General features: G+C 38.0%; 1 protein-coding gene across 1 annotated transcript in view; it reads left to right on the top strand.

Annotated features, from left to right (window-relative positions):
* The window catches only part of LOC150075769 (apoptosis-inducing factor 3-like), a 217,772-nt gene that overhangs the window by 167,625 nt on the left and 36,651 nt on the right, over window positions 1-13,496 (top strand). The gene's annotated exons all lie outside the window — the stretch shown is intronic.

The raw sequence follows: 13,496 nt of genomic DNA, 5'->3' as shown, positions 1-13,496 counted from the left end.
ACCTGGGAGTAATTGTGCAGACAGATATGAAGTTTTCTAAGCAATGCAAACAGGCTGCCAGGGCAGGTCATGGGGGTTTGTCAATGATATATAGGAATTTTGCTAGCAGGGAAAAGGAGGTGATTATTCCTCTGTATAAGGCAATGGTCAGGCCACGCCTTGAGTACTGCGTACAGGTCTGGAGGCCTCATTTTAGGAAGGATGTAGATTTACTTGAGCATGTACAGAGAAGGGCACAACAAGATTGGTGAGGGGAATGAAGGGATCCTCTTACCAAGAGAGGCTTAAGTTCTGCAAATTGCAGTGGCTGGAGACTAGGCACCTGCGTGGTGATCTGATTGAGGTGTATAAGGCCTTGAATAGGTTGAGCACGCTGAATTCTGATGGGATCCTTCCACTTGTTCAGATTAAGAACCTAAGGGGGCATAAATTCAAATTAAGAAAAGACAGATGTAGAATAGATGTGCGGAAATTTGCCTTTAGCCAGCAGGTGGTTAATTGCTGGAACAAACTTCCATCTGTCATTGTGGAAGTTGATAGGTTGAATAAATTTAAGGAGGAACTGGACAGGCATTTGGAGGGAATGGTGTGATTTTTTTTTTTTTTTTTTTGGCTGATGCTGCATAAGCTCATACACATGCTTTCTTGCATCACATGCCACTACTACTTCATCTTTTAGAGCAGATGTTCGAAATGTTGCCCATTCATCCAGATGCAGCATGAAGCCTTCTAACCATTGAAGCTTGTATCCTTTCAAAACTTCCTGGGATGTCTCTCATTTGCTGGCTGCTGTATTGAACATGCTGTTCTAGTGCTTCCATTGTATCAGCAGGCAGTGAATACACCAGTGCTTTCAAAAAACACCAGATATAAAAATCCATGGAATTTAGGTCAGGTGACCTGGGATTCCAGGCCATTGGTCTACCTTATGCTATCTATTGTGTACCATGTCGTTCACTCAGATGTTCTGAGTGAACGACACGGTAAATCTGAAATCTCACGAGTAAACAAGAATGCACCGGTGCACCATCATGCATAAACCAGATTGTTTGATGCTGCTGAAGAGGAACATCCTCTGGAAACTGTGGTAGGTCATTAGCATTAGTAGAGGCATTTGATGCAGGAAAGCAAGCTTATGCAGCATCAGCCAAAAAAAAAAAAAAATAAAGTAAAATAAATAAAAAATAACCACTTCCACTTCATCCCTCTGTTCATTCGAAATACCTGTCCAGCTGAGCCTTAAATTTATTTAGGCTATCAACTTCCACAACAAGGGATGGAAGTCTGTTCCACCAACCAACTACCCGCTGGCTAAAGGCAAATTTCCGCACATCTATCCTACATCTGTCTTTCCTCAATTTGAATTTATGCCCTCTCAGGTGATTATTCTGAGCAAGAGGAAGAATCCCATCAGCATTGAGCATGCTCAAACCATTCAAGGCTTTGTACACCTCTATCAGATCACCTCACTGGTGCCTAGTCTCCAGACACTGTAATTCGCAAAACTTAAGCCTTTCTTCGTAAGAGCACCCCTTTGTTCCATTCACTAATCTTGTTGCCCTTCTCTGTACTCGTTCCAGCAGCTCTTCATCCTTCTTGAAATGAGGCCTCCAGGCTTGTATACAGTAATCTAAGTGTGGCCTGACCATTGCCTTATACAAGGGAATAATCACCTGCTAGAAAAATTCCTATATATCATTGACAATACACCATGAGCTACTCTTGCAGCCTGTCTGCACTGCTCAGAGAACTTCATATCTGCCTGCACAACCACCCCCAGGTCCCTTTCATTCTCTACTGTCAGTGTAGTACCACAGATTTGATACGTTGCTCTGGGGTTGCTGTTTCCCATATGTAGTACTTTACATTTGTCAATGTTAAACTTCACTTGCCACCTCTCAGCCCATCTGCTCAACCTTTTCACATCCTGTTGCAGCAGCATAGTGTCAGTAGTGTCCTTGACAACCCTGCCAACCATCGTATCGTCTGCAAACTTGGACATTAAGCTTGATATACCATCATCAATATCATTTATAAATAAAGAAAACAATAAAGGACCCATTACTGAACCCTGAGGGACTCCACTAATAACATTAGTCCACGATGAGCAGTATCCATTGATTACCACTCTCTGTCTTCTTCCCCTCAACCACCCCTTTATCCATAGCAGCAATTTGCCTCCAATGCCACACTGCTCCAATTTGTGCAGCAGTCTTTCATGTGCAACAGTATCAAAAGCCTTTCTAAGATCCAAGTATATAATATCAAAGTTATTCCCTGCATCCAGTTCTTTTGTGACTGCATCATAATATCCAATCAAATTGGTCAGGCAAGACTTCCCCTTAACAAAACCATGCTGTGTCCGAGCTATAACTGAAGTCTTGTCTAGATGATCCTGCAGTGCTTCTTTAACCATTGCCTCCATTAATTTTCCGGGAACAGAAGTTAAACTCACAGGTCTATAATTACTTGTGTCAGCCTTTGATCCTCTTTTGTGAATTGGGGTCACATTTGCACATCTCCAGTCCATGGGTACCTCCCCTGAGTCCAAGGAAGCTCTCATAATTATGGCTAAGGGTTTGCTTACTTCCTTTCCTGTAATATAACTGGATAGATCCCATCCACCCCAGGTCCTTTCTTGTGTTTATCTTCAACAATTTCTCCTCCACTTTACTCTCAGTTATTACAAGATTCTCTAGCTTACAGCCAGAGTTGAATACACCTCTGGCATTCCCCTCGCTGAATAACTCCTCGTGTGTGAATGTCGATGCAAAATATTCATTTAGTTTGTTAGCTACCTGAGCAGGATCATCAACAGTTGACCCATCGATATCAAGTGGACCAATCTGATTCATCCCCTTCCTTCTAGAGTTTACATAAGTAAAGAACTCTTTGCTTTTTTTCTTCGCATCCCTTGCCAAGGATTTCTCGTAATCTGCCTTCGCCTGCCTAACCTCCTTTGTAACTTGGTTACAGATCAACTTGTATGTATCATAGGCTTCTGTGTCACGTGTTAATTTGTATGTATCCCATGCATTTTTCTTCTCTGCCATATGCCTCATTAGTTCATCTGACATCCATTTAGGCCTAAACCTTGAACAATATTTCTTAGTTGGTATGTAAAGCCTAGTAGCTTCCAAGATAAGTTCTTTGAATGCTTCCTATTTTGAATTTGCTGTTGGTAACATCATCAGTTGATCCCACTGTATAGAATTTAAATACTGTCTCAGTCCATCGTAGTCACCTTTATGAAAGCAATACCCCTTCCCTTTACCCCTAATGGTAGTTACCTCTTTGAGTAAATCCCACTTGAGAACACTGTGATTACTGCCACCTAGTGGTTCATTTATCTGCAGATTCTTAATGCATGAAGAATCAGTACTGATAATCAAATCAAGAGTATTACTCCCTCTAGTTGCCTAGTCATTTTGCAGGAAACGGAGGTATGTGAAGCTCCTGTTAGGGAGAATATGTGGTGCTATCAGACTTTCTCCTAGGATATCTGCCATACATATAGATCTGCGTTTATCTGATATGGGTCAAAGTAATGCTTGCACTCACTTCAACAATTCTTGTTTGTTGCCAATGTTTCAAATGAGTGGGAAAATAATGATAGGAAAACAAGCCTAAACGTCAAGGGGTGTGTCAGGGTAGTAAACTATAGAAGAATGCTTAGTCTTAACTGTGTCTCCAGTAATGTCAGGAGTGTTTTCAATAAAATGGCTAATGCTGACATAATAGGGCTAACAGAAACATGGTTCCACCTGGAAATTGGGGATGATGAATTCTACTGTATAATAATACAGGGAAGATAGGAGTGGTGGGGTCATACTTATCAAAAGAATCCCGAGTGTGAAAAGCGCTTTTGACGAATCAGAAGTTATTTCTGCATACATAGAATCCGTGTGGGGTGAGTTAGTTGGAAGCAATAGAATCTGATCCTAATTGATTGGAATAAGTGGGAGGGAAAACTCACCATGGGGAACAAAATTCTGTACCAGCATGTTCGAGAAAATACTAGAGGTGAGAATATTCTTGACCTCGTCATTACTTCAAATAGCTTCGGTGGAACCATTGGCAGGTAGGGATCATGCAATCATTAGTTGGAAGATGATGAAAGACGTTGCAGTAGTTAAAGGTAAAGGCATGGGTTTTAATTTCAGAAGAGGGAACTATGAAAGTTTAAGTGTTATTGTGGGCATCTATTAATATTGCAGAGGTAGGGTGAATACATTTGAATTATGGAACACCTTTAAAGCAATAATCATGAAAGCTGTAAATGCATGTATACCATTGAGAAAATATTGTGCAAGGAGGATGCCGAAATGGATGAATATAGAGCTGGCTGGTATAATAGAGCAGAAAAAGATTGCTTGGGAAAGTTATAAAGCAATGAAAAGTACTGAAGACAAAAACAGCTACAATTTGATCTGTAATAGTACCACAAATAAGGTTACAGAGTCAAAGGCTGATTATGTGAAAGCACTGGCTAAGAGTGCAAATAATGGGGACAAGGAATTTTTCATGAATGAATATATCAAAGAAAATAAATCAGATCAGACTGATCTGATTCATTATCTTCTCGTGTACATACTCTTCATTATTGTATACATACCCAGTATACATTTTGAATGAATCAGATTGTGTACTGGATATGGGAAAGTCTTAGATAATCCAAGTGATGTTGCTGATAAATTGAATAGGTACTTTGCATTGGTCTTACTGGTGAAAGTCCCTTCGTGCTGAAGAGAGGCTGTGTGAGTGAGGCTGACCCATATGAAATTAGTGATTTCGAAATTGCAGATGACTGTTTATTAAAAAAAAAAGCTTGCGCCATACCCTGTATGCATGAAAGATGCTTTATGTGAAAATATCCTGGACGAAATTGTGAAAAGGAAATAATGCAAATAACTTCACTTCCTAAATGAGGCTAATGCAGTCACTAATGTTGATTTTGTAGAGTAAGTAGCAAGCATGATCCCCCTACTTACCGGTGGAAAGTTGAATGTTAATAACTCTACTCTTTTATCCTGCGGGTGATGGGCGATTTATGGATGACAATGCCACAACAGCAACGAAGTTCTACTTCTTACTCCAGCTTTGGAGTAAGATGATGTCCGATGCTGGTGTTGGACTTTTTACTCCAAAGTATATAGTGCATAGTTAGTAGTTATACTAACCATATGCTATATAGTATTGGTAACCTATTGGTAACTCTCTAGGAGGCTTCCGGAACCTATTGGTAACTCTCTAGGAGGCTTCTGGATCAGCTAGTGTATAATCTTCCTACCTCTACTCTGCCAGATAGTGACTGGAGGGAGTCCGAGTAGTGTGTATGCGGGGAGCATTGTCGAGGCCACGTTATATCAAGGATCTGGGTATATTCTTACCACATGTATGCCATATCCAAAAATTTCATTACTTCATACAGCATGTCCCACCCACTTTTTCTTACTATTGAATACACAATGAATTGTCAAACTAATAGAGCAAGCTTATCTGCGAAAAGATCTAAACCTCCCAAGGACTTCCTAATTCATTTCCCAAATATACGTGGTCTCAATTCTAATCTCAACGATGTCCATTTCCACTTGCAGTCTGCCAAACTCCATGTACTTTTTCTGACAGAATCTCAGTTATCAGTTGATTCAACTACTGCTCATCTCAGATGCCCAAATTATTCGCTGTATGATTCCTTTCACCTCAAAGGTGGTACTTGTGCATATGTCCGTTCTGATATTCCCTGTCAGAGACTTGGCAATTTGGAATCTCCTCTCTTTGATCTTCTCTGGCTTAAAATCTCTCTACCTCATTGTGTCAAATTCATCTGTTGTCTCTACCGTTCTCCCAACTCCACTAATCACTTGGAGCTCTTTGACTTCCTCTCTTTGCAACTTGACTTTCTCCAGTCCGACTTTCCTAACAGTGAGGTAATTTTCCTTGGTAATTTTAATGTTCACAACTCCAGCTGGCTTCAGTTTTCTAGTCACACGGACCCAGCAGGTCGGGATGCTGAGGCTTTTGCAATTACTAATGACCTAGCACAGATTGTTCATTTACCTACAAGAATACCGGACAATCCTAATGATACAGCCAATATGCTTGATCTTTTTCTCACAAACAACCCTTCTAAGTACACGGTCGAAGTGAGAGGTCCTTTAGGCACTTCAGATCACAACTTGGTGATTGTCTCTTCTCCAATGGAACCTTTATCTCATGGCTATTCCCAACCTCGTGTTGTTTGGCATTACAAGAATGCAAAATGGGATGACCTGCGAGACTTCTTTTCTTCTTTTCCTTGGTTGGATTACTGTTTCAAAACTTCTCATGTCGACGTTTGCTCAGATCGTGTCAGTGAAATTATTCTTGAAGGAATAGAATCCTTTATCCCACACTCCACTTTAAAATCTCGCCCTTTATCTAAACCTTGGTTTTCCAATAAATGTGCTAAGGCTGTCCAAGAGAAGAACGTTGCATATCGTAATTGGCTTGTTTCTAATTCTTCAGATTCATTTTCTGCCTACACCAAAGCTCACAACAATTGTAAAGCAGTTATTAATCAGTCCAAACTAGAGTTTGAACAGGCTAAGAGTAGAAAACTTGCTTCTTGCCCTAATGATATCCGAGCATTCTGGTCTCTTGCCAAAGCTATTGGCCGCAACTTTTGCCCATCTCTGCTCCCACCTCTGTCCAAACCAGATGGTTCTGTTGTCACTTCAGCCAAGGATAAAGCTGACCTGCTAGCATCCCATTTTTATTCCAGCTCATGTATTAATGATCTTGGTAAAACACCTCCCACCATTCCCAACATGCTCCATTCAATGCCTCCTGTGGTCTTCCGTCAAAAGGATATTAGAAGGATTTTGATGAATCTTGATGCTAAGAAAGCTCCAGGTCCCGATGGTATTTCTCCACTTGTTCTCAAAACCTGTGCTCCTGAACTTACTCTATTTCTTTGCCGCCTTTTTTCACTTTCTTATTCCAAAGGTGTTTTTCCTTCTGCTTGGAAATTTGCTCATATCCAGCCAGTTCCTAAAAAAGGGTGACAAATCCCTCCCATCCAATTATCGTCCCATTGCAATTACTTCTACTCTTTCTAAAGTAATGGAGAAATCAATTAACTGCCAACTCTTAACCCACCTAGAAACCTTCCGTATGATCAACGATCGCCAGTATGGATTCCGTCAGTGTCGATCCACTGGTGATATTCTGGCTTATGTTACCCATTTATGGACTAATTCAATGGAAAGGTACGGTGAAACACAAGTAGTTGCTCTTGACATCTCAAAGGCTTTTGATCATGTTTGGCATAAAGGTCTTCTAAACAAGCTTCCATCTTATGGTTTGCCAACTGTTTTTAGTAATTGGTTATCCAGTTTTCTCACTGATCGCTCACTGAGGGTGATGGTAGATGGCTCTCTGTCTTCTAACTTCTCCACTAATTCCGGTGTCCCCCAAGTTTCAGTTCTTTTCCCCACTCTTTTCCTCTTGTATATTAATGACCTTCTTCCATTGACTGGAAATCCTATCCATAGTTTTGCCGATGATAGCACATTGCATTCAACTTTCCATTTTGAGAAACCTTGTCCTGCTCAATCAGCTTTAACTTCTCGAAAATCTGCTACCAATTCCTTAAATGCCGATCTTCAGGTAATTCTCCAGTAGGGCAAAGACAACTTAGTTGATTTCAACCCTTCTAAAACTCAGTCTTGTCTTATATCTCGCAAAAAGAGGATTCTTCTGCTCCTATGCTTATGTTTAGTGACACTCCGATTTCTAGGCAAAATGATATATCTCTTTTGGGGATTACCCTGTCTTCTAATCTCTCTTGGCACAAGCACATTACAAATATTGCTTCCTCTGCATCTAAAAAACTTGGTTTTCTCTTTAGCTCTCAGTGTTATTTTTCTTCCAAACAGCTTCTCACTCTGTATAAATCGCAAATCCGCTCTGCCATGGAATATTGTTCCCACAACTGGGGTGGTGCCCCCAAAACCTCTCTCAGGCTTCTTGATTCCATTCAGAAGAGGGCAGTTAGGTTAATTAATGATTCATCTCTAACAGAGTTTCTCCACTCGCTTTCTCATAGACGTACTGTTTCTGCTGCATGCCTCTTCTACAGATACTTCCATGGGCACTGTTCTTCTGAATTGGCTTCTATAGTTCCTGCTCTCTCTTTCAAAACAGTCCGAACACGTGCCGCCACCAGCCAACATCCATTTACTGTCCAACTTCAAACCCACAGAACCAACTTTTCATCTTCCTCATTTATTCATTCAACTGCCATTTTCTGGAACAACCTTCCTTCATATGTATTTCCTGAAAATTACAATCTACAGAAGTTCAAGTCCAATGTCAACAAATATCTTCTTTCGTCTTCTCAACCTCCAACCCAAGCACGGTACTAAGTACTATAGGTTCTAATACCTCTCGTGTTTGGGGTTCACATAAAAAAAAAATAAATAAATAAATAAATATAGTATTAGTAGTTATACTATACAGTACTATATGGTTAGTAGTTATACTATACAGTGTAACTACTAAATGTATACTATATATTAGAGGTCTGCACGGACCCAGGCCTGGCCCTCGGGCTTCAGCCTGTTCTAGTGTATATATATATATATATATATATATATATATATATATATATATATATATAGTAATGGTTAGCAGTTATACTATACAATGTGACAGTGTTTTTGTTTAAATTGTGGTTTCCAAGGTTCCACCCTATATGCCACTGTAGCATCTGCGGCAAAAAGGCTGGCAAGTGTATGTATATTATTTTATTATTATTAGCTATATGGTGCAAGGAAGCCTGAGGCTTATGCTGCACCAGCCAAAAAAAAAAAATTCCCAAGTTACCCTGAGAGAGAGAGAGAGAGAGAGAGAGAGAGAGAGAGAGAGAGAGAGAGAGAGAGAAAGAAGGGAATCACCAAGAAAGAGAAGAATTATGATATCCAGCTCACTATCCTGGGTGTGCCAAGTCCATACTCACCAGATATGAGCCCCTGGGGTTGAATATAGCTGTGTAAGTATGTGTGGTGTTATGTTGAGTGCTAGCAACTTTGCAGCCAGGGGACACCTTGTCCCCTGCCCCCTGACTGACTCCCAACCTTGGCCACGAGAAGGCATGCCAGGGACTGCTATTTAACTGAAACTCTTATACTGGGGCTATCAGGGAAGCCTTGGATCCCCTAAGGTGTTTAGGGAAAGGAAGTGGAGATAAGAATGAGAAGAATGATGATTGGAAGGGAAAGTTGGATAGAAGATAAGGGGAAGAAGAAATAGATATCACCGAGAAGAGAAAGTAAAAAATAAATAAAATAAAATAAATAAATTACTATACAGTATAACTATATACTAGAGCAGGGGTTTCATCCGGGGTGCCACATAATTTGGGTTTAAGTTACTTAAACTTATTTTTTAATTTATGTTTATTTTATTATAAAAAGGTGTACAGTATCTTTTTAATTTTGTGGTCTATAATTGATGTTTACTTAGTACCTCTATATAAAGAATAAAATTATATACTGTATATATATATATATATATATATATATATATATATATATATATCTGATAATTAAAATAAATATGATATTTAAAATAAAAACATCAGCCAGTAGTACGGCAATAATGCAGAGCGAAACGAAACGTAAAATAATATAAAATAAATATATATATATAAATTGTATTATGAAATGCAATTTTTATAATTATATTATTGTAATAATATCATTTAACATATTTTTTAATATTTGATATATATATTAAGAAAATTGAGTAGGGGCGCCACAAAATAAAATAAATTACTTAGGGGTGCTGTTATTAAAAAAAGGTTGAAAACCACTGTACTAGAGCTTTGCATGGACCTGGGCTTCAGCCCCACCCGGCCCTTGGCTGGGTAATACGAATGATGTTCAGGCTCGGCTCGGGTACAAATAATCAAAATGAATTATTTCAAACATTTTGGGATATTTGTTACCTATACGTGTGTGTGTGTGTGTGTGTGTGTGTGTGTGTGTGTGTGTGTGTGTGTGTGTATATATTTTTTTTTTTTTTTTTTGTGTATTTAAATTTTTAAAGGTTTTTTAGAAAAAATGTGTATTATTTGCCTGTTGACACTTTTAATTGGCCAATAAGGCAAACTTCGCCAACATCTCCAAAATTCACCAAAATTTATACCCCTTCGTGGAAATAACCCACTAGCAGTGCAAACTCTGAAAGAAATTTTAGTGCAACCGGATTAGCAGTGCAAGAGCATTGAAAATAGCCACAGCATTGACTGTTATTTCTGCACAACAATTTGCAATAAAAAGCATGTAACGAGAAGGTGGCTGGTAGAGGTGGATATCAATATTCATTTTGTAAATATATTAAGTATTGTTAAATTAAAAATTTATTACATATTTCTTTTTGTATAATTATTTTGGATAATTATTGTTATATAATTATTAATATTGAATTTTGACTTTGGAAGTTTATTTCTTTATTGTTATGAAACTTCAGAAACTAATGCTAGCAATTTATTTATATAAAAAGTTTTTGGGCTGGGATAAAAATCGGTTTGGGTGGGGTCTGGTATGGGTAATGAATTTTAAAAACAAATTTGGGCTCAAATCAAGTCGGGCTGTCTAGACTTTGAGCTGGGCCGGGTTAAAAGGGGAAAGCTTTTATTCTTGCATAATATTACTACCCACGACTTACTCTACTGAATCAATGTTAGTGACTGAGTTAGTGTTATTTAGGGAGTGACTTCATTTCCATCTCTTAGTATGAACGATGTAACATTTTATTCTCACGCCTGCTGCTTACTCTACCAAATCAACATCAGCAACTGTTTATAGTTAGCATTGTTCATATTAAGAGATGGAAGTGACTTAGTTTGCTTCAGTTCAAATATGTAGTAGGTGCTGCCAAAAATGTTTTCACATCAAAAAACTTTGAGCCTAAAGGCAAGGTAAGGCTGCTGGAGTTGATGCCATATATCCAGTAATTTTGAGGGAGATGGCCAGAGAGTATATTGAACCAGTGAGGTTAGTTATAAGGATATTTTTGGACTCCGGAGAAATTCCTATGGATTGGAGAAATGCCAAAGTATCACCAATACGTAAAGATGGTTCCAAGAGTGAAGTTGGTAACTAGACTCAGTTGGTCTGACTTCTGTGGTAGGGAAAATCTTAGAAGCTATGATTCATTAGCATTAGTAGAGGCATATGATGCAAGAAAGCAAGCTTATACAGCATCAGCCAAAAAAATTTAAATAAATAAAATCATAATTATTAAGAATTATTAATATATATCATAAACCACTCTTATGTCACGTGGAGTTACTAATATATTTTATTTAAGCATTAGCCTAAACTGATATACATTGGGTAATGTTTCAGATATCTTTCCGATACCCATCATTAGACTGTGCTGTCTGGGAAACAAAGATAAAGGTTACAAATTAGATTTTTCATTGATTTGGTCACAATTTAATTAAGTACCAGTTCTATGATGAATTAACAGATGTTCATTATTATTTAATGTCATTAATTACAGTCATTAATTCTAAGTTGAAATAACATTTGAGAGTCTAAGTTATATTTACGATATGAAGGAGCAATCCAATGTTACAGCAGAAATTGATTACGAGCTCTTTTTATGTTACATTACTGTTAACCTATTTTTATATAAGATGATTAAATTAAAGTCTTACCTGTTGACGGAATCTTCTTTTCGGGTTCACAGACCTGAAGCAAATGGGTAGGGAGTTCAGTCAGCAGAACGTTTATAGCCCAGAGATTCATAAAATTAGCCAATAGGGATAGTGCTAGTTGCCCATCCTAGATCCGGAGTTTTTGTAGGATGACTTTTATTCTCCTACCCTGGTGTAGTGTAGTGGACTCCTGAGTTGACCTTTGCTCATTGGATTTTGTGGGACTCTGGAAGGGGTTATACACAGTCTGGTCCTCTAGATGACTTCTTTTTCTTTCCTGGCTCCCGATTTCTTAACTTATTTTCTCCTTAAAGAGATGAAAATACTGTGGGTTGAAGTCAACCCCTTGTTTTCTATGGATTACTGAAGATCCGAATAATTTGATAAGAAATGCTTCTTTGAATTTTCTTCTATTGTATTGCATATCTGTGGAAAGGATACTTGTGTTATGGAAATTCCAGGAGTCACCGCATTGGAAGGTGTGGAGAGCTGTATCAGACTGTTGAATTCTGCCATACACTACATCTTTTTTGTGCTCTTTTATTCTACATTGTAAGCATCTGTATGTTTCCCCAATATATGTACTTCCACATCTACAATTTATCTTATAGAAGGGGCTTCTAGGATTGTTGAACAGATCATAAAGCTGCAGTCCAACAACCCTCTAGGGTTGTTGGGGTTATTGGACTGCAGCTTTTGAACTGTTGTTGGACTGCAGCAGTTGGATTGCAGAAACAACCCTCTAGGGTTGGGAAACAAGTCAGGAAATCTCTTACCTGAGACATTTTCCAGGAATAACTGCATCCATGTAAGATGTAATCAGAATAGATGGAAATTGTTTCAAAGACCTGCTTAAATAAGGGAAAAATCTTGAAACAAGACAAAGGAATAAAAATAAGCTTTTACCCTAAATCCATGCATGGAAAATAATTGAGAGTATAATAGGAAAAGATTACCCATTATGCATTGGGGATGAATGGTTTTAAGTTCTCATTATGCAAGAGATGACTTGCACAACAACAGTGAAAGTGACGTGATAAAAGGATAACAACCAGAATGCTGCCAGTCATCTGACATGCTGAAAACATAACCAATCACGGCTAGTAATTCTCACAAAGTTCACCATTAGATCTGTGGATGACCAGTAGCAACTGCAGTCAGTCAAAACCATGATACAGGTTAATATACATTCCTTTGGATGGCACAAGAGACAGTGGCTCATGGGTATACCAGATTAGAGATACATAACAACATATATACTAAAATTAATTCTGATTTCTTCTATCCAAACTCATTAGAACAGTTAGCATTTAATAATAGATCAAATTGTATACCGTAAGATACATAGTGTCAGTAATTTTAGTAAATGTTTCTGAATGTGAATATCGTGCCCTTCAGTCCATTCATCTGAAGTGAAAGAATTTCTAAACTTTAATTTCTACAAAGATAAAATTAAATATCCTCCACACAGTAGTGAGACTTTAAATTGCACAATTTAAGTTTAGTGTGAAAATTCAATCACATTTATAACATGAATAGGGGAGTTGTCACTGAATATGAATGCTGCTGGAATACAGGTGAATAGTTTATCTTAATTTTTCTTTCTACATTTTTAATTTCAACTTCTACATAATAAATCACCTTTGAGATTTTTCCCTTTGTGAAAAATCAAAAACATTTCAAATTTTTGTATTATTACTTTTAATTTATAAAAAAATACTTTTGACATAGGTTGTTACATAAGAGAGAAACCATATGGACTAATTTGGAAACCATGTGGATTTAT

The sequence above is a fragment of the Mastigoproctus giganteus genome, chromosome 13 (assembly GCF_048544385.1).
Source record: "Mastigoproctus giganteus isolate SK-2022 chromosome 13, ASM4854438v1, whole genome shotgun sequence".
Classification (NCBI taxonomy): domain Eukaryota; kingdom Metazoa; phylum Arthropoda; class Arachnida; order Uropygi; family Thelyphonidae; genus Mastigoproctus; species Mastigoproctus giganteus.
Note: the sequence above shows the minus strand (reverse complement) of the source record. Positions and strands in the feature narration are given on the sequence as shown.